Source organism: Maniola jurtina, chromosome 21 (genome assembly GCF_905333055.1).
Source record: "Maniola jurtina chromosome 21, ilManJurt1.1, whole genome shotgun sequence".
Taxonomy (NCBI): Eukaryota; Metazoa; Arthropoda; class Insecta; order Lepidoptera; family Nymphalidae; genus Maniola; species Maniola jurtina.
Genome location: NC_060049.1, coordinates 1,531,150 through 1,554,256, shown reverse-complemented (window position 1 = coordinate 1,554,256; position 23,107 = coordinate 1,531,150). Strand labels below are relative to the sequence as shown.

Genomic DNA, 23,107 nt, shown 5'->3' with positions numbered 1-23,107 from the left:
CGCGAAAAATCGGCCGGCTATATGAATGGACTTCACGTAAGCCAGATGGCTGTACGTGAGATGGTTCGCAATAACTCCTGAACTACACCTCGCCAGGGGTCAACCGTAAAATATTATGAGCTTAAAACACTAAGGCAGGGCTGAGAAACCAACTGCACGCGATAAATTTTTACAAGTCGTTAACTTGGCGATCTTATCGATTTTTTTGTGCACGCTATGCGTTGTACATTTTCTATTTTTAACCCCCGACCCAAAAAGTGGGGTGTTATAAGTTTGACGTGTGTATCTGTGTATCTGTGTATCTGTCTGTGGCATTATAGCTGCTAAACTAATGAACCGATTTTAATTTAGTTTTTTTTTGTTTAAAAGGTGGCTTGATCGAGAGTGTTCTTAGTCATAATTCAAGAAAATCGGTTCAGCCGTTTGAAAGTTATCAGCTCTTTTCTAGTTATTACTGTAACCTTCACTTGTCGGGGGTGTTATAAATTTTTAATTTACACTTGTTTACTAACACATAGTTTTTAGCTATTCGGAAGGTCGGGGTTCGATCCCGGGCACGTCTAACTTCTCGGAGTCAATGTGCGTTTTTCTTTTTAATTTTGTGTGAAAATCTTTCACAGAATACATCTACTTACCAAGTTTCAACAGTATAGTCCTTATTGTTTTGGAAAAAAGTGGTTGTGACATACAGACGGATAGACAGATAGACAGACAGACAGACAGACAGACATGAAGAATCTATAAGGGTTCCGTTTTTTGCTATTTGGCTACGGAACCTAAAAAAAATGATACGTAGGTTCACAAAGGTTCACCATCCCTGTACTAGTGGGCGAAGAGGGGGGAAATTTAGGGAGGAAATAGGCTTGCGAATTTGTATGGAGTTTTTATTCTCTCTTGCTTTTTATGGTACGTATTCCGTATTATATGAGGTCAGTCAATTGCCTGATGAAAATAAAAATATATTTTATATTATTGGGTATATGGTCTGTATGAATAAGAGTTTATTGGGCTCTTCTTCTTCTCTCTGGGCTGGTTTCCGCACTTAAACGTTTCCGTCTGTTGTGCGTAGTTTATTGGGCTATTGAAATGGTATATTTTTAACCCCCGACCCAAAAAGAGGGGTGTTATAAGTTTGACGTGTGTGTCTGTGTATCTGTCTGTGGCATCGTAGCTCCTAAACTAATGATCCGATTTTAATTTAGTTATTTTTTTTTGTGTGAAAGGTGGCTTAATCGAGAGTGTTCTTAGCTATAATTCAAGAAAATCGGTTGAGCCGTTTGAAAGTTATCAGCTCTTTTCTAGTTACTGTAACCTTCACTTGTCGGGGGTGTTATTTTTTAATTTACACTTGTTTTTATAGATTATATGATATTTGTTACCTGAAAGAGGTAGCGAAGTGCTTTGAGTGAAAGAAATGTAAATTAGAGCACGCTAAGTAAGTATGGCTCTACATTTGGTATACTTTGCTTGAAGTTTCGGTCCAGTGTTAAAAAAACCTGGGAAGAATTTAGTTTCTATAGGGCACTAGTTAAATGCTAGAAAGCAATTGATGCTGGTGCCCCAAAAAAATAAATATAAACGTAGATATTATGTAAATGGCTTCCAAGCTGGCTCCAAGCCAACTGAGGCAGCATCAAAATTCGATTTGGAATTGAAATATTTGCTCGTAGTATCCCCTTGAATGCAGAAATATTAAGGTAAAGGAATAAGGTTAGCTTTTAGCCAATATTATTGTATGGATACTTGGGACGCGATTTTAGTTTGATTTTTTGTCTAATTTATAGACTAGCACTTTTTTCATCATAGGTCCTTCAAATCATACCTGATGGAAATAGTAATGCTGTGGCCTAAGATAGGACGCATTTATCTAGATACCCGGATTGTAATTGGAAGAGTAATCCACATTGATTGCAACCAAGCGCTAATCTAAAAATATAAAAAAAGTTTCTGTACCTACACAAACTCATTTTACCAAAATATGCAGATACTTTTACGATGCCCACAAACGTCATAAGATTGTTATGAAGCCGTTGGCGAAACCCAGAAGGCACCTCCTTTTGGACATTTCACCGCGGTTAATATAGTCTCATCTGGTGACAGAAGGGATGTCTAATTTTTTGCGCAAAGGATCAACCTGGCTGTCCAGCGCGGAAATACAGTCAGTATTATTGCCACCATTGCATAATTTGTACAGTACCTAATAAAATAAGGCTAAGTTTTATTGTAACATTTTCAATAAAAAAAGTTAGGATACAAACTCATTTTACCAAAATATGCAGATACTTTTACGATGCCCAAACGCTATAAGATTGTCATCAAACCTTTGGCGAAGGGAGCTCTTTTATTCGTGTCCTTTGTAACATTATGGCCGTGTGACCGCAGATAACCACCATACTTTGTTTACAGCTATCCGAGCGATATTTTCCAGAACGTTTTTTGAAGAATCATTGGGGCTTTATGGGTGACTACCTGTTCTTGAGTATGATTTAAACAAACAAATCTCTCATGTTCATATAGTTGGCGTCATATTATTATGGGTGAGGTAGCCTTTTTTTATTCAGATACATGTTGACTGCAATCTCACTTGGTGGTAAGTGGCGATGCAGTTAAGGGCTAACCTGGAAGGTATGGCAGTTTTTATTAAACCCTTTATTGGTTTCTACACAGCATCGTACTGGAACGCTGAATCGTTTGGCGGCACGACTTTGCCGGTAGCGTGGTAACTAGCTATGGCCGAAGCCTCCCACCAGACCAGACCAGAAATTTAGAAATTACTAGCTGTGCCCGCGACTTCTATAGCGTGGAATAGTGACTTTTCGGGCAGCGTGATTCTTTAAATTGACATAACTTTTTTATTTATGAACCGATTGTCATGAAATAAACATTAAATGCTAAGTGAAGCTTACTAAAATATATAAGTGAAAACCGTATCTAAATCGAATAAGCCGTTTCTGATATTAGCGTGCACAAACACACAGACAAACAGACAAAAAATATTAATTACAATTTCGGGTTCGGCATCGATATAATAACAACCCCTGCTACTTTTTTTTTATATATTTCCATTGTACAGACACCACTTTTCTACAATTTTATTATATGTATAGATAAAGTTCCAAATCCCTGCAGGGAATCGAACCTGTGAGATCCCGCTAATAAGACCACAGCGCTCAACAATGCACCAGGGAGGACGTCAAAAAGCCTTTACTGGGATCGGTCTTTATCAAGCGAGTCGCAGGGAGCCACTGGATTCAGGCGGCGCAAGACAGTGGTCTGTGGAAGTCTCTACAAGATGTCCAGCAGTGGACGGCTATCGGTTAATAATGATGCAGCCCGATGGTAGTGGCAGTAATCGAAGTCGAGCAAATTAAGCTAAATGGACGAGCAACGGAGCGAGTGACGTATCCCATTATTACATAGACTCCACTAAGAAAGGATTAAAACAAGTGTAAATTAAAAATTTATAGCACCCCCGACAAATAAGGTTACAGTAACTAGAAAAAAGCTGATAACTTTTAAACGGCTGAACCGATATTCTTGGATTATAGCTAAGACCACTTCGATCAAGCCACCTTTCAAACAAAAAAAACTAAATAAAATCGGTTCATTAGTTTAGGAGCTACGATGCCACAGACAGATAAACAAACACACAGATACACTAGATACAAACGTCAAACTTATAACACCCCTCTTTTTTGGGTCGGGGGTTAAAAAATGCCAATGGGTCATTAAAAATATTAAATCTAGTATCCCAGTCTTCAAATGGAACAAAATTGACGCTAACTCCAGCGAGCAAGTTGTACTTACACAAAAACCACGTTCGAAACAAGAAGCTTTGTGATATTTCATGAAAGCCTGGGTACTTAAATAAAATTCCCGCTCGCTACTTTTCAGTTAACGAATTTCACAGTTGAGTTATTCGCGGTTTCGTCGAGTCAGACTGTTAAAAGGGTATTAGGGTACCACTGATGGGGTTTCTGATAAAAAACGAGAGGTTAGTAACGAGAGTTTGTGCAATACTAGATTGTGTCTATGGCTTGGTCCGAGAGGGTTTAGATTTTTTTAAATCCCGCGGGAACTTTTTGATTTTCTGGGATAAAAAGTAGCCTATGTCACTCTCTCCAGGTCTTTGACTATACCCATGCGAAAATCAGGTTAATCTGTTGGTCCGTTGCGACGTGACTGAAGGACTAACCAAGCCAATAAAGCAACAAAGCAACAAACAAACAAACTTTCGCATGGGTAGTGATAAACAAGTGTAAATTAAAAATTTATAACACCCCCGACGATCCAAAGTATCTGAGTTTTCCAAAACATCATTTTCAAATAAATAATTATGTATTTAGGCAACGTCCATCTTGACAGCTTGACATTTATCTATTGACATAATATTATGAACCTAACGGTTATCTAACCTTCTTTTCTACAAGAAAACTAGAAAAGGGCTGATAACTCTTAAACGGCTGAACCAATTTTTTTAGATTATAGCTAAGAACACTCTCGATCAAGCCACCTTTCAAACAAAAAAAACTAAATTAAAATCGGTTCATTCGTTTAGGCGCTACGATGCCACAGACAGATACACAGACACACAGATACACAGATACACACGTCAAACTTATAACACCCCTCTTTTTGGGTCGGGGGTTAAAAATGTCACTGAATGTGATAAAAAAATAAAAATTGATAAAAATGTCATAAAATGCCTATGTCACTCTCCAGGTCTTTAACTATACCCATGCGAAAATCAGGTTAATCTGTTGGTCCGTTGCAACGTGACTGAAGGACTAACCAAGCCAATAAAGCAACAAAGCAACAAACAAACAAACTTTCGCATGGGTAGTGATAAAAAGTAGCCTATGTCACTCTCCAGGTCTTTAACTATACCCATGCAAAAAATCAAGCCAATCCGTTGTTCTGTTGCGACGTAATTGAAGGACTAACCAACAAACCAATAAAGCAACAAACCTACAAACTTTCGCTCATATAATATGGGTAGTGTCACTAGTGAAAAACTAGCCTGTCTCTCCAGGAAGTCTCCAGATCTGCAAAAAATCACGTCAATCCGTTGCTCCGTTCTTACGTGATTGAAGAACAAACCAGTAAACCAACAAACACTTACATTAATAATATGATGAGTGAAGTAGTTTTTAACATTTTTTAACCCCCAACCCAAAAAGAGGAGTGTTATAAGTTTGACGTGTGTATCTGTGTATTTATGTATCTGTCTGTGGCACCGTAACTCCTAAACTAATGAACCGATTTTAATGTAGTTTTTTTTTGTTTGAAAGGTGGCTTGATCGAGAGTGTTCTTAGCTATAATCCAAGAAAATCGGTTCAGCCGTTTGAAAGTTATCAGCTCTTTTCTAGTTACTGTAACCATCACTTGTCGGGGGTGTTATAAATATTTAATTTACATTTGTTTATATACTTTTCTTGTATTGTTCTGCGAGCTAAATAAACTTTTATTTATTTAAACTCATTTCTTTTCATAGTTTGTACGTATTATGTAGCTTAAATAGAAGATTGTGGTAAATAATTAGCAGTTACACAGCGCACTCGCACTCCCGCTAAGCTCACAAAGACTGTATTCCTCTCCTAATAACCTTCTGCATAGCTCAAACATGCTCAGGTACGTTACCTAACGTTTACAAGAGCTGTAGAGTAACTAATACCTAACTTGTTTAATTGCACAAATATGTAGGTATTTTCTTGTTCATTAAATTCATACTGGAAGTAGATTGAATACTACTCAGAACTTATACTAAGTCGCAACACACCTAGAACCGAGATGCGTCTTTTTTAATATTGTGTATCAATTCTTGAAAAGAGCAACCGCCGAGTTTCTAGCTGGTTCTTCTCGGTAGGAAAGGCATTCCGAACCAGTGGTAGATGCTTTTGACGATTCAAAAGTACTTGTAAAAGTCTAGTTGAATAAAAATATTTTTTTTAATTTGAATTTAACCGACTTCGAAAAAAGGAGGAGATTCTCAATTCGACGGTTTTTTTATTTTCTTTTATTTTTTTAGGGTTCCGTATCTAAATTTGTATGGAACATTGTCGCAAAGTTCTTCTATCAATAAAAAAAAAATTAGGCAAATCGATTCAGAAATCTCGGGAGATATTATCAGTCTTCATATAGGTAGAAAAACACAACTCCTCCATTTTTTTATGTCGGTTAAAAAGTAGCCTATGTTACTCCTTGGTTAATCGTCTACTTGTTTGTGAAAGTCCCGTCAAAATAGGTTCAGCCATTCCGAAGATTAGCGTGTTCAAACAGACAGACACTTCAATTTTATTTATTAGTATATAGATTACACCTGTTGGATTATTCTAGGATATTATCGTTATGGTCACCCCAGATTAACCGAATCCGGAAGGCAAAAACATAATACCCCGAAAAACATGAAACACCCCCCTCGTGATAAAACGTGAGATTTGACCGGCTGCGGCGTTTTATAACATATCAAAGCTGTTTACACCCGACCCTTGTTATAAATGTGTCATACACATATACACAGGCGTCAAGTGTGTCCATTTATCATGGCATTTGGTGGCAAAAACCACCATAGACCAAATACCATAGGTTATATTTTGTATCCAAATCATTTGGATCCTTTAGTTAAAATTCAACTTTAGTAACTAACTTAAATTACTAAGCTTTTTCAATTTATGTATGTGACTCAGTAAAAACCAATTCATTCGAAGAAACTTTATACTTAATGGTTTTTTTTTTATTAAATTCCCATTTAACAGGGCATTAGTCGAGGAGGTAAACCAATTTTTTTCTTTCAACTCAGGTTTTCCATGTTCAGGAAGTACCCTGAAAATATTTTTATTTTTTATCCATAAAAGGTTTCTTAATTCAACTTTACAACTCTTATTCCATCAGCCTGTATGCGTCCACTGCTGGACAAATGCCTTTCCAAGAACGCACCACCAAACACGGTCCTCCGCCTTCTTCAGCCACCCGCTCCCCGCCACCTTCTTCAGGTCATCGGTCCAGCGGGCTGGAGGTTGTCCCGTACTGCGCTTACCGGTACGCTGTTTCCACTCCAGAACATGTCTGCCCCATCGGCTATCGTTGCTAATCCTTTGAGCTTTGTCGGTCGCTTTTGTTCTGCGAATTTCCTCGTTCCGGCTCTCAGCTCTTATAGTTTGTTTTAAAAATGGCTGTAACAAACGGACAGAAGGATTGAAAGAAACTATACTTACTTACCTTACAAAATAGCGCTTAAATAATAATCTAAGGAATTCAGTCAAGAGAGGACCTTGTTACAAAGATGCGCTCAGAAGCAATCGTAGAATACTACTTCCATTAACTGAGGATCGTTTAAATTAAACTTAAATTAAAAGCTTAGTTCTACAGAAAGCCATTTGAGCAGTAAAAGACTTGTACTTCATTTAAAGTTAAATATTTCAAGTTTAATTTGTAGAAAAGTGACTTGCTCCTATTAAGAAAGTTCATAACTCGACAAAACATTGTAAATAAGATAAGTGTAAAGAGTTGAAAGTGTCCTATTTTGAACTAGAAAGCCCAAGAAATATTAATAAATTAGATAGTAGATTAGTAAATTACAAATGTAAATTGTAAATTAAAATGTAAAATAACACCCCCGACAAGTGAAGGTTACAGTAACTAGAAAACAGCTTTCAAACGGCTGAACCGATTTTCTTCAATTTATAGCTAAGAACAGTCTCGATCAAGCAACCTTTCAAACAAAAAAAAAAAACTAAATAAAAATCGGTTCATTAGTTTAGGAGCTACGGTGCCACAGACAGATACACAGATACACAGACAGATACACACGTCAAACTTATAACACTCACAATAGTTTAAATCACATCTACTCATGTGGTTTAAACATTAAATTAGAGAAGTTCATTTTGACGGAATGCAAAGACTTTGCCAGAATGTAACTGGCCACGACCGAAGCCTCTTACCAGATCAGACCTAGGTCTGATCTGGTAAGAGCCTTCGGTCGTGGCCTGACCTGACCACAGACCTGAGTCTGTATTTAAAGAGAAATAATACAGCTCAAACTGTTGGGTCTTAAAGAGAGAGATTTTTCGTCCATGTAGTCCCATGAACTCCACGTAAGATAAGCTGAAAGGGTCAACAAGAAAATTATACATTTTCAAACTGACACAGCGGGAACTGAACCCAGACCTTTTTCTTATGAACACAGGATTCATTATTGCGCCAGAAAGCGGAAATTTCATTTCAGATTAACTATTTTCCTCGTAAATATAGAGTAATGTAACATTTGTTACAGGATCAGCTTAGGAGTACTTTGTCCTTGTCTAACTCTAATGTGAGCAAAGGATAGCCCAAGCCTAGGAGGCCAAGAAATACTTTGTCCTTGTCTAACACTAATGTAAGTAAAGGACGGCATTTGTTTGCATTTCCACTGCCTTCTGCAGTAATATCTTTCCTCTCTGTAACTTTGATTTGTGTTTCTTTAGTGAGCTTTCGTATTGTTTATATCTGGTGCAGCGTTTTGGTTAGCTACTGCAACTTGCAGGATACAGGTCTTAGGTTCAATTTCCAGCTGTATTTTCAGGGTTCCGTAACCCGAAGGTTACCAACGGGATCCTATTCTATTATTAAGCCTGGCTGTCCATCCGTTCACCCGTCTGTTTGTCAGTGGGCTGTATGTATCTCGTGAACCGCAATAGGTAGGGAGTTGAAATTTTCACAATACAATAAATAACCAAAATGGCCACCATAAAGTTCAAAAAAGTGTTATTTCTTGTACCATAGTGTGGAACCCTTCGTGTGGGAGTCCAACTCGCACTTGACCGGTTTTTTAAAGATTAGATACCTACTTTATATGCCACAGACAGATAATTAGATACACAGATACACACGTCAAACTTATAACACCCCTGTTTTTGGGTCGGGGGTTAAAAATTCTGAAAATTTTGTACTAAAAATATGTAGCTACTTTAAACAAACCAAGTAAAATTAATTCACTTTTAAGCATATTTATTCAGTACAGTAGCAGCGCCTAGTGCTAAAATTAGAAAACACTTTTTTTAATGTTTGTCTCAAGTTAAATTACTTTTAATAATGATGTTTGCGCGAGGCGGCGAGGCACAAGCGGCGGTTACAGCAAACAGAGACTCGGAGATCGCGTCGGGTTTAATTATGGAAATCATTATCTCCCGGGCGCAGATTCCAAAAAGTAAATAGAGTAAGGACCAAAGAATTTACAATACATGTACAGAAATAGTAACTTAAGCCAACGTAGTGAGTAATTTAATGTGTTCCGTACATCAAATGGAAAAACGGAGCCTTTATAGGACCACTTTGTGGTCCGTCTGTCGTGTCTGTCAAGAATACCTATAGGGTACTTTCCGTTGACCTAGAATCATGAAATTTGGCAGGTAGGTAGGTCCTTTAGCACAAGTAAAGGAATAAATCTGGAAACCGTGAATTTGTGGTTGCATCGTTCAAAAAAATTAAAATGTGTTCCAATTTTCAAAGTTAGATAACTATACCAAGTGGGGTATTATATGAAAGGGCTTTACTTGTACACTCTAAAACACATTTTTATTTATTTTTCTGTACGGAACCCTCGGTGCACGAGGCGAGTTTGAGTCGCACTTGGCCGGTTTTTATTGTTATAGCGGCTAGAGAGTAGAGAATGTCAACTCTCTACCGATGGGTAGACCGTAATAGCGGTTCTTAAGATACAGCCCGCTAACAGACAGACGAACGAACAGTGGAGGCTTAGTAATAGGGTGACATCCTTCACGACACCCTTCGTATACGGAACCCTAAAAATATAATAGTAAATGTAGTCAAGGCTGAGAATTATAGCGCGCATTTTGACTTTGAGAAGAGGTGGATGGATTGCATGAAAGAGGTTATGTGTGTAAAAAGGGTGGACAAGTGTAAATTCAAAATTTATAACACCCCCGACAAGTGAAGGTTACAGTAACTAGAAAAGAGCTGATAACTTTCAAACGGCTGAACCGATTTTCTTGGATTATAGCTAAGAACTCTCGACCAAGCCACCTTTCAAACAAAAAAAACTAAATTAAAATCGGTTCATTAGTTTAGGAGCTACGATGCCACAGACAGATACACAGATACACACGTCAAACTTATAACACCCCTCTTTTTGGGTCGGGGGTTAAAAAGGAAAGGGTCCGCCCTACCTGCAAATCGCACAAAACAAAACAGCAATTATCCCTACCTGAGTGTTTCCCATTGCTTAGAACCCCCCCCCCCATTTAAACTTCGCGAACAAAACCATCGAGTTTAATTGTACAATTTCACTGAGACGATCGTAATTAGTAATTACCAACCATTCAGTAACTTATTTTTACGCAGGGCTTAAAGTTAACACTGGTTTTAGGGTTTCGTACCTCAAAAGGAAGAACGGAACCCTTATAGGATCACTTTTTTCTTAATTTTGTGTCACCAAATAAACAGTTTTTCTTTTTTTTTCTTCTTCTTTATTGTCTGTCTGTCTGTCCGTCCGTCTGAATTGTGGTCATATAATGGTCTTTAGCGACATTATCAGCAAGATACAAAGCAATTTTATAGCTCTTAAACAAGCAGTATATGGCTTAGATTTTTCCCACAAACTATAACTCGCAGACAACATCTTTCACCATTATTTCCTCGTCAAATAAGTTAAGTCCGAGTTTACATCTCGAACATGCAGATTTCTTTCAAAAAATATGCACAAGTATTCTGGCGGACCGCCAACTAAAATAGACTATGATTTGAACAAAAATATACCTTGTTACACAGGTTTTAAGGTCGTTACAAGAGCCTTTTGTAAGTTTGCTAAACTAAAGAAATAGAATTCAGAATGTTTGGAGCGTAGGGTTGGCACCTTTTTCCGTTAGATTAACTTCTTGCTCAATTGGATATGATATTTTGAATAAAAACACAGATAAAGAATTTGAGCGGAATTTTCAGTAGCACGTACTTATGTCATCGTTCCATAGTAGGATCACACTAATATTATAAAAGCGAAAGTTTGTGTATGTGTGTATGTTTGTTACTCCTTCACGCAAAAACTACTGGACGGATTGGGCTGAAATTTAGAATGGAGATAGATTATACCCTGGATTAGCACATAGGCTACTTTTTATCCCGGAAAATCCCACGGGAGTTCCCACGGGATTTTTAAAAACCTATATCCACGCGAACAAACTCGCGGGCATCAGCTAGTTTAAAATAAATTAAAAATAGCGAGCAAACGAGCAGTCGGGTCACCTGATGTTAGGTGATAACCGCCGCCCAATGGTAGATGCTGTTGACGATTCAAAAGAACTTGTAAAAGTCTAATTGAATAAAAATATTTTGAATTTTGAATTTTTTGAATTTTGAATGAACCTCAGCTTGTCGGGATGTTACGGATATTATCTAATTTTAGCACCTTGAATATTTCAGGAGATGTTGGCAACCTTAGAAAATGAGATACAAGGAGTAACTACCTCTTGGTTGAATTCAGGCACTATTGCATGCTATTGCGTTTTGAAAATATGGTGATTTTTGTGGAATGGAAATAATATCGAGTGTGGAATAGCTTCTATTTATTCTTTGTTTCGTAGTTTAAAGAATTTCATGTATATTTTTCTATTCTATATCAACAATGAAGTTTGTCTGTTTGGTCGAGGGTAGAAATGTAAGAGCTTTTGTTGTGTATCGATTTTTAGTTTCGGTTTATATACCTAACTTGATGATTGGTGGGATAATGTCTATCAACATTTCTCGTTTTGCGTTTAATTGCTGATGGATAGACAGAAGCCATACTTTCGCATTTATCCATACTAATATTATAAATGCGAAAGTGTGTCTGTCTGTCTGTCTGTCCGTCTGTCTGTCTATCTGTTAAGTACCTTTTCACGGTCCAACAGTTTGACCGATTCTGACGAAATTTGGTACAGAGTTACCTTATATCCCGGGGATGGACATAGGCTACTTTTTATTCCGGAAAATCCAAGAGTTCCCACGGGATTCCTAAATACCCATCCAACCAATATGCATGAACTTTAAATTAGGAACCGAGGTAGCTTACGTCCCTGCAATTGGCATAGGCAACTTTTTACCCCGGAAAATCAAATAGTTCCCATGGGATCTTTAAAAACCGAAATCCACGCGGACGAAGTCGCGGGCATTCTCTAGTATATGATATTAGTGTGTAAATAGATTATGTTATGGAAGTTACGAAATTAATGAAAAGATGAAGAGATTGAATAGAATAGAATAGAATAGATTTTTATTCAAATAAACTTTTACAAGTGCTTTTTAATCGTCAAAATAATTTATCGCAGGTTTGGAATGCCGTTACTACCGAGAAGAACCATCAAGAAACTCAGCGGTTGCTCATTTCAACTTATATATATAACAATAATATTCCATACTATACAAGCAATTGCAGCCCCGCACATTGCTGGAAAGAGTCAAGAGATTGAGTACAAGAAGTATTCACGAATTAAAACTAGTGTTTATCCATATTAATCCTGTCTGTCTGTTTGTCACCTTTTAACGGTTCATCTGTTTCTCCGATTGTGATGAAAGGTACAGATAGCTTGCATCCTAGCTAGTTTTATCCTGGAAAATCAGATATCCTACAGGATTTTAAAAACCTAAATCCACGCAGATGCAGGCGCGGGAATCATCTTGTACATTTTTATTTTATTTTGTCTGTCTGTCTATCCGTCTGTCGTGTCTGTCAAGAAAACCTATAGGGTATTTCCCGTTGACCTAGAATCATGAAATTTAGCAGTTAGGTAAGTATTATAACACAAGTAAACGAAAAAATCCGAAAACCGTGAATTTGTGGTTACCTACATCTCAAAAAAATGTGTTTCAACTTTCAAAGTAAGACAACTATACCAAATGGGGTTATCATATGAATGGTTTTCACCTGTAGGTACATTCCAATACAGATTTTTATTTATTTTTATGAATAATTGTTTTTGATTTATCGTGCAAAATGACGGAAAAAAATACCCGAGTACGGAACCCTCGGTGCGCGAGTCTGACTCGCACTTGGCCGGTTTTCTACCTTAAGTAGAGAAAAACAAATATTATTGTTCTTATCGGGATCGGAATCTTGGCACGAGTTACAGCTGTGCCTTCATAAATCGGAAACACGAATCTTCCTTGGAATATTAGCATTATGCTAATACATACAACATAATTATTTTTATATTCGTTAACATAAGTGATTCTACTGTTTTACTTCTGTAGTACGGTACCCTTGGTGCGCGAGTCTGGCTCACACTTGGCCGGGTTTTGTAATACCTATCTGGCAATGTTTTAAACGAAAAGCCGCATTCAGTATGGATATGGAAGTATGGATAAGCGACCCGCTCCGGCTTCGCACGGGTAGGTTATTACAATTTCCGTAGGAATGTCTAATTTTTTTGAAAATAAATAAAGCTAACAGACAGACAGACAGACAGACAGACAGACTTGTGTTTTTATCATATTAAGTATCGAAGTATGGATTTCACAAGTAGTGGGTAGCTAAGCGTAGGTTGGAACATGCTGTAAAAACCAGAATAGAATAAAAAGAGGTTTAGGCTATTAGGTATGCGTGGGTTAATATAATATGTTAACAACTACCTCAAGATGCTGCCTTATATCATGAGTCATAGACATCTAGACCTATATCAGATTAATTATTATTATTTATAAATAATTGGCGGGAATGGATTATAAATCACATTTAGTTATTAACTATTTAGATCAATACATATTGTGTCGTATTTTACATTTAGCTGATATAATTGTTACGTTAATTGTCTATTACATCACCATGGTTTTACCTCTGTGGTAATTTGTCAAATAGCTTTCCGAAAACTAGTACCTACCTACCTTAAAAATATATCTGTAAAACTGATATAAATAGCGAAGGTATCGAATAAAGACGGGTATTGAGAAATAATAATTGTAAGCGAAAACTATTCTCAAAAATACAGTGAAGTGAAATTGGAAAGTGTCTATTATTCAAACCTCTCCCTATACTTCTGCAACAGTCAGAAGTGGGATCACAAGAAGAGAAGAGAGCAGAACATTGAAGAACATGAAAAGAATTTTTTTTTTCTTCTCTTCTGAAGACACCACGCCACTCTTAGAAAATAACATCATGGGCCTATATCGACGCAAACTCATCTTCAAGATGCGACCCGAGGACTGTCCTGTGTATTATAATATCAGGGGACTTGAAGTTGAAATACCTACGAGCAAAATTACGGTCTACCAAGAAGCCCTACTTACTTTATTAAGGGCTTCAAGATGAAGAGAAGGGGAATAAAACTTTACTACGTCTTCGCCACGCGGGGACAAGAAGCGCAGCTGTAATCTACTGACGGGCTAGCCACCACTTGCCGCACCGTGCCAGCTGCCACTCGCCGCGCCGTGCCAGCTGCCACTCGTCGCACCGTGCCAGCTACCACTTGCCGCACCGTGCCAGCCGCCACTCGTCCTCCTGTGTCGCCATAGCAACAAAGTCGAGCATGCCCGCACCCGGTGAGTCGTTTTAGGTATATTCACTCTAACCATCAATTTTCTGAGCATATGCAAATGCCTCTCAAAATAATAACATTAGTGCAGATAGAATATTTGCCTGCCCACATTGATACTGGAAGTTAATTTTTCAAATGATTTGATAATACCATAAGTATCTAAAGTTTTCATCATAGAGGAGGTTTTGGGTGCGCATACATACAATCACTTAGCAGATTATGTAAAAAAATGTGCATGCGTGTGTTATAACAGAAAAAATAAGTATCTACTTAATTGTGATCTCTGCGATGTAGACCAATTCACTTAGCAACAGATCGTATGGCATTGAATGAGTGAAATATCGATTTTGTCAAACTACCTTCGTTAGATAAATTAATAATTTTAGGTATACCATCAAATCTTTTTTTTTGTGAGATTATTATTTACAAATTAAATAACCTGTATACGCGTTATTAAGTAGGTACTCCAAACACCGCTAATCCTGTGGAATGAATTGAATCACAAAAATTCTGACAACCGCCTCTACCGCCATAGCTCAGTGTGCTGATTAATAAAGTATATACAAATACAAAATACAAAAATATTTATTTCGTTAAAATAATTTTACAGAGAACACATAGAAATTAGGACCATCCCAGTAAGTGCCTAGATTTGCTACTAGTACTTGTGGCAGACGGCCCCGCTCTTCCATAACATCTTTTACAATTGAAATAAATGTGTAGTTTCTAATAGTAAGTAATATTCTAACTTGTGACAAAATAATTTAAGCTATTTCATTTCTGGAGGTCTTAACCGCATTGAAATATGTAGGTATACAACTTATGAACGTAGGTGATGAAGCAGACTCTCTACTATTCCAAAAATTAAAGGCTCATGTCTAAATGTAATTACTCTGATTTGTTAGGATAAACAGCAACGAGCGATGGCTATCAGTTCACCATGGTACTTTAAAATGTGAGGATAATATGTTAATAATTTAATCCTTTGCTAACTTTAGTGACTGTGTGACCTATTCATGCTAACGGGTGATTGACTCCCCAAATATCTATATAAATAAGTCTGTGTGAATTATGCAAATTAAAGACTGTATGACAAACCCAATGGAAGTAAGAAAAACAGCAATACTTCCAGCCAAATAATCCTAATGTACATAATTAAATTTATAAAATTAATTATAATAGAGATTACTAGATGATACCTAACCAGAAAGACCAGAAAATAGAGCCACATTAACCTATATCGGAAACTTAATTTTTGATAGTGCCAGTATGTACTGAACTTATTTTTAGATAAATGTATACTTACCTACTATTTTCATAGTTAAAAACAAATCATTTATACAATTGGGAATACCTTGATCGTCAATTGAATTTATAAGATAATGATGTAATGGTGACAATTAATTGCATAAATTCAAAATTAAGCGAGGATTCCAAAGGCGCCTAGGCTAGGCCTGAGTAGAGCCTACAACAAACTGAGCTACTAGTTTTATTTTATTTGTTTTTGACAAATCATATATACTAAAAATGGGTACTTATACAAAAGAGACTATTGTACCAAACTACGTTAACTATTGGCTGGTATAGTACATGGAATTCAATAATAGGATTATGTAAAGGTCAGAAGTTTATAAGTAACAGTATGATAGGTTTATTTTATTTTATTTTACGAATTATAGGAAGACAATTTGTTCGAATGCTGAAAGACTGTATCAATCATTATTACAATGTCAATCGCTGTGATTGGTATTCTTATCTCAACAATGCATTGACATAGCCGGAAATGAGTGAGCGTCGACCAATTAGAGGTGATTGCGATTGTGACATATGACGTTATTTTGCCGTAAACGAGCTAGGACGTCGTAACGTCCAAGCATAAAATTTAACTTATTGATTTACTTAATAAGAAACACTTAAAATATACATATTCTACATTTATTAAATACTTACGCACTATAACATACACTGATATGAATATCAATGATTAGTGTACACAACGTTTGCCATTTATTGTGACAAGTAAAATTAATATTATGGTGGGTAGTTAGCAAGAAGAACGATGTATTAATTATTATTTCACAATTACATATTAAAATTAACAAATACAAAATTACTAAACTGACGACAATTAATGCAATTGATGAAAGTCTGATGCATAAAATTAAGCTGGCAGCGCTTACTTTAAGATTCTTTATGAGATTTCTTTGTCTTTATCTTTATATGCAGAAACATTTTTTTAAGTGCTATTAATAAATTAAATAAAATACATAATACTATAAATACACAGATTTTATAGAATATATAACCTAGATAATATCGTATATCGATAACCTACTAAAAACAACAGTTATTAATTTTGAATCGAAAGAAAATCTTATGATATTACTAAAACAGTAAATACTGATTAACGTCAAGATAATGTCTGAATGTCTTCGCTAAAGATATTTCTGAGTATCTTCACTTAAAGAAATAAGTGACTTCCCTATCTGAATGTCTGAGTGACTTCCCTAACGGAACGTCTGTGTGACTTCCGTAACGAAACATCTGAGTGACTTCCCTATCTGAATGTCTGAGTGACTTCCCTAACGGAACGTCTGTGTGACTTCCGTAACGAAACATCTGAGTGACTTCCCTAACGGAACGTCTGTGTGACTTCCGTAACGAAACATCTGAGTGACTTCCCTATCTGAATGTCTGAGTGACTTCCCTAACGGAACGTCTGTGTGACTTCCGTAACGAAACATCTGAGTGACTTCCCTATCTGAACGTCTGTGTGACTTCCGTAACGAAACATCTGAGTGACTTCCCTATCTGAATGTCTGAGTGACTTCCGTAACGGAACGTCTGTGTGACTTCTGTAACGAAACATCTGAGTGACTTTCCTATCTGGATGTCTGAATGACTTCCCTAATGAAACGCCTGTATGACTTCCGTAACGAAACGTCTGAGTGAATTCCCTGACAGGACGTCTAAATAACCTCTGTAGCGAAACATTTGAGCGACTTTCGTAACGAAAAGTCTGAGTGACTTCCGTAACGAAATCTTCTTCCTCTTAAAAAAATATGTCAACATCGAGAGTGAAGATTGATAAAATACAACAATAGATAATGTAGTAAAAGAGGCTAGTAGACTCAAGAGTCAAGACTACTTTACTTTATTTTCACTACCGTTGATAAGCATTACAGTAAATAACTTCCTCTTCTTGTTAGCCCTTATTTATCCATTGTTAGACATAAGTAGGTCTCCTCACGTACACGCCATTCTTCTGAAGGTTGGGTGAGCTTCCTTCAAGTTTTCCCCGCAAGCTTGGTGATGTCGTCGGACCAAGAGTATGGTTGTCTTGAGTAAATATAGTATGTTTCAAAAATACAAAAGTCATGAATAAAATAAAATATTTTTTTAAACTTATGTCTAAAGCTCTATATGCCCTAATTAATGACTAATTAACTTTTGACATGGATGGCCCATTAATGGAGTAATAGTGTTTTATAAAATAAGAAATTCCTTTTGTTTGCATTCTGGTATCTAATATAATAAACTGAGACATGATAATATTTGCCAACTATCTCCAACCTCGGTAAATTTATAAATTCTCAAATAGTGCGGATAAGTGCTAAAAGACATTATTTCATTTTCGAAATTGTTCTCCTAGATGCCTTGTTTTGTATCAACCCTGTTTCTGTTTCTTGTGGAAATAAGATTTGTTCCCTTGTACTTATGCTTTATTTTGTTCCTTACATAGAAATTCACCTTCTGAGTAAAAAAATACATTTCAAGTACAATGTCTGTACCTACTTTGTGGCATACCCCTAGAATATGTTTGTGAGATCTTCCTATGAATAGTCCGTATGAAATCACAAAGAAGACTGCATGACCTATGCAATGAATCTGAATGAGCTACTTATTCGACGCACTCTGTCACCTACGCAAATAATCTGGGATACCTGCACAAATGGTCTATAAGACCTACATAATGAGCCTGTGTGACCCAAGCAACGAGTCTGTGTGACCTGTGGAACGAGTCTGAGTGACCTACGCCACGAGTTTATTTACTTATCTAGTCTATTTACTACTTATATATACCCATTATAATATCTGTGTGACCTTTCAATGATAAAAATTTATGCTGCATGATTTATTCAAAATGGGAAAAATATAGGTATATGTGCTACGTATGTACAACATAATTTGAAAGTACCGAAAATAAACTCTGCTAAAACAAAACCCTCTGCCGACCTGTTAATATCTAGCTATAATTATAAAAATATCAAGTAATTGAAAATTACATATACATTAGAGAAAAATGAGTATGAAATTCAATAAACGTTTAGTACGGATTAAAAGAAAATGGGCTAGAAATGAAATTTCGTATAAATATGGACACTGTTTTGCTTTCCAGGTTTATAGGTGTCATCCCCGTGGCAAATTCATCTTTATAATGGAAAACGCTAAAGCATCGAAAGTCAGTTACTTACCTAGTTACTAACATGATAATTATGTTAGCGACCTTGAAAGATACCACCGAAACCTGCAAGATGTTACAATTCGATACCTAACTTTTCCCGTGCACCACACAATAAGCAACTAATAAGTGCTGAGCCAATCATAATTCTAAACCAATTTTAACTTCTTAATAAAATTGACTCATGAGTCATGACGTCAGCTGTATAGAACTTATCTTGATAGTCATTTAAGTACCTACAATTTTGGATAGTAGGAAGCTACAACGAAATCTGTTACTTAAATTTCGTCAATGTTAATCACATACCCACTGGTAATCAAAAGTTACTTTTATTTAATACCTAAATCTTATAGCAAATCATTAAAAAAAAGAAGAAAATCAATAACAATTTTAATATGAAGTAGGTAATAACTAAAATGAATCTATTGAATATTATGTTATATGTACATATTTCTAATTTAAATTATGAATGTCTACTTGATCATGGTTGACTAAGTGAGACACTATTATTATTTAGCCATTTAATGTTGATCACTTGGTGGCGAAACAGATTGACCAAGCGTTTTTTAGGTAACCTCTTAAGTGCATATTACTGTTCGGTGTTTTTCTTTTGCCAGGTGGTCAATGATGCGAAAGCCGGGATGTTATCTGCGGGCCGTGGGGCACGGCCTTTCCAGGATGGCCGAGTGTTAACAACTACCTCAAGATGCTGCCTTATATCATGAGTCATAGACATCTAGACCTATATCAGATTAATTATTATTATTTATAAATAATTGGCGGGAATGGATTATAAATCACATTTAGTTATTAACTATTTAGATCAATACATATTGTGTCGTATTTTACATTTAGCTGATATAATTGTTACGTTAATTGTCTATTACATCACCATGGTTTTACCTCTGTGGTAATTTGTCAAATAGCTTTCCGAAAACTAGTACCTACCTACCTTAAAAATATATCTGTAAAACTGATATAAATAGCGAAGGTATCGAATAAAGACGGGTATTGAGAAATAATAATTGTAAGCGAAAACTATTCTCAAAAATACAGTGAAGTGAAATTGGAAAGTGTCTATTATTCAAACCTCTCCCTATACTTCTGCAACAAATATGAAATAGAAGTTAGGATACAATAGAAAATACTTTCTTCTTTTTATTAGTATTACTTTAGTGCTACTGCACACTGAGCCACTAGTGGCGACGACTAGTGGCGGCCACAAGTTTTGAACGAGATTTTATTATACATACATACATATATTATATATATACTTTGTACCTAGCATCGGATCTGAACTAGCAATGGGCGATTCCATTGATTTTGAAAGAGCCACGGCGATTCATTTGAATAACAACCGAATTATTCGATTGTTGTTCTTATTCGATAACGATCGAATAACAATTTACCTACTGAAAAACTATCGATTGTTTTCGATTGTTCAATTGTTACCTCAACGCCTGGGTCTGGGACGAATGAATCGAAAATCGAATGCGATTGCGCAATTGATTTAGATTTATAGATGAAAAGAGGATTAATGTGTTTAAAATGGGTGGAAAATGCGTTGACGTATGACAGAAGTGAATGGAAGAAAAATACACGTTGTACCGACCCCACATCATCATCATCATTTAGCCTGTGGACGTCCACTGTTGGACATAGGCCTTTCCTATAGAGCGCCACCACACCCGGTCCTAAGCCTTCCTCATCCAGCCACTTCCCCCCAGCCGCTTTATATCGTCGGTCCATCGTGCTGGAGGGCGTCCCACACTACGCTTGCTTAAACGCGGTCTCCACTCAAAGACTTTCCGACTCCAACGGTCATCACCTCTACCACAGGCCCCTAGTACCCACGTCTTCTTCTTGTCCTAAAGGATATAGGTACGCGCCCGGGATCGAACCCCCGACCTCCGAAATAGGAGACGGACGTATTAACCACTAAGCTATTACGGCTCTTATGAACGCTACAAAAATATGAAAAATAAATGATTGTGTTCAGTGGCTTTACATACATAACACCATAGCGGTTTCACTAAAACAGTCTAAAAGCTTTGTAGTTGGGTGTGATTGAATTTGGTGCTGACAGTTTTTGAAAATTTTTGCTCAAATTTTTAGTTTTTTATTTCTTTTTTGGTAGCACTTGATTGTGATTGCATTAGCTGGTGGTATACGACGATACAAACTAAGGCACAACGCTCACAGACAGAGTGGAGTGCCAAGGCGGGCTTCTATTGAGAAAATATAAGCTAAAAAGGCGCAACGCCCACAGACAAAGTAGATTGGTGCCAAGGCGCGGCTTTTAGGGTCCCGTACTTCCAGAGAATGACAGAAAAACACCCATTCAATGCATTTAAGACTGATTTAGCTGCTTACATTATGAGTTACACTTTGAATTAAACCAATGCATTGAATGAGTATTTAATTAAATGTACCTAATGGCGAAGTTTGTATATAAAGTTAAAATTAAGTAAGTAACTGAAGTTTTTTATGAGAATATATGTCTTCAAACCTAAATCTAAATTAGTATCACAATATGTGCGCTCCTTTAATAAAACCATTTCATAATCCTATTACCATTTCATGGAAAGCAAACTTTCCCAAGAATTCCGTTTTCTGTTTAGTGGTTTAACTATAAACGCGGCGAAGAGCACATTTCCCTAAAAAAGAAGGTGATATGAGTATTGAGTACATTGCAACGTAGTGGACCAATGGGTCAACTATTTAGTATCGGACTAATGGGTCTGGATGTTCGCGTATTAGCTAGACTAGCTGATAAATCACGGCTTCCCTTGAGTAGAATTACTGGAAATCAAGAATCAATAATGGTTTTGGGTTACTGGGTTGTTTTGGTGGTCAAGCGTCTGCCTATAGTGATTTTTTTTTTACGGGAAAGTCTAGTTATAAAAAAAAACTTCTATGCAAAATTTCAAGTTTCGAAATTCAGTGGTTTGAAATGTAAGTTTTATGTTAGTCAGTGAATTTCACCATATTTTATTAAAAAGATTAGCTGTTTTGAGGTCGCTATGTACTGTCGAGTATTATTTGTTATTATTATTTTTTAGTTTCTGCCACAGATTAATAGTTGTATTTTTTACTTAGGTAGATGATGTCTGCGATTTCATCCACGTGAATTAATATCCCGTGGTAACTCTTTGATTTCCGCAATAAAAAGTAGCCTATGTTCTTTCCCAGCTATCTGCTTGCATCCTTAGACAAATTTCGGCCGTGAAAATCTAGTAGTCAGACAGACAGACTACACTTTCGCATCACTACCCATGTAACAATCAATATGTGTTTGTTGGATAATCCTTCAATCATGTCGCAATGGACCAACATATAAACCTGATTTTTGTACATGGGTATAATTAAAAACCCGAAGAGTAACATATGCCACTTTGTATCCCAGAAAATCAAAGAGTTCCCACGGGATTTTTGAAAACCTAAATCCACGCATAATACAAGTAAGTATTCATGGTGGAGGCCGACCGTGTAACTCTATGGAACTGCGGTATTTCCTTTGTATGCAAATATCAAAGACAACCATTAATTTCGTACCGCAAGTATATTTCTCAAGCTTGGCACTCGCAAATTGGTTATTAAAACGTATAAATAAGCAGCTGAAGTAGTATTCGTACTACGAAAAAGAACTAATTAAAATAAATATTTGGTGCATTGCGTTTTTAAACTCGAATTTGCGTCTGTAATTAAAATTCTCAACCTCAAGTCTCTTTAGGATACCCGAGGGGTGCTTAACGGACCCCTATTACTAAACCTTCGCTGTCCGTCCGCCTGTCCGTCGGTCTGTCTGTTAGCACATACTTGTAACTCCTAAACCACCACTTTGACACACAAGAAACACAAGTACTTTTTTCTTACTTCAACCACTGCACCGGGTGTATTAAGAACAACCTTTTTTGTCCACACACATGTGAACTGTGAAACCATTTATCTTCTTCAATGTTCCTACTAGATTTCAACATGGAGCTATTCAAGGAGCGGATCAACAAATTCCTGAAAATTCAGCAACACATTTTTTTAAATAAAAATATTGTGATTATTTATTCAATTAAACATTTACAAGTACTTTTAATTTGTCAAATGCATCTACCACTGGTTCGGAATGACTTTCCTACCGAGAAGAAC

General features: G+C 36.5%; 1 protein-coding gene and 1 long non-coding RNA gene across 2 annotated transcripts in view; one reads left to right on the top strand and one right to left on the bottom strand.

The window, feature by feature from the left end:
- The window catches only part of LOC123876331, a 303,592-nt gene that overhangs the window by 18,332 nt on the left and 262,153 nt on the right, over positions 1–23,107 (top strand). The window lies entirely within an intron of this gene.
- The window catches only part of LOC123876379, a 29,384-nt gene continuing 28,595 nt past the window's right edge, over positions 22,319–23,107 (bottom strand). Inside the window, exon 3 of the long non-coding RNA XR_006798339.1 lies at positions 22,319–22,404. This is a non-coding gene — a long non-coding RNA (uncharacterized LOC123876379). The remainder of the gene's footprint in view (positions 22,405–23,107) is intronic.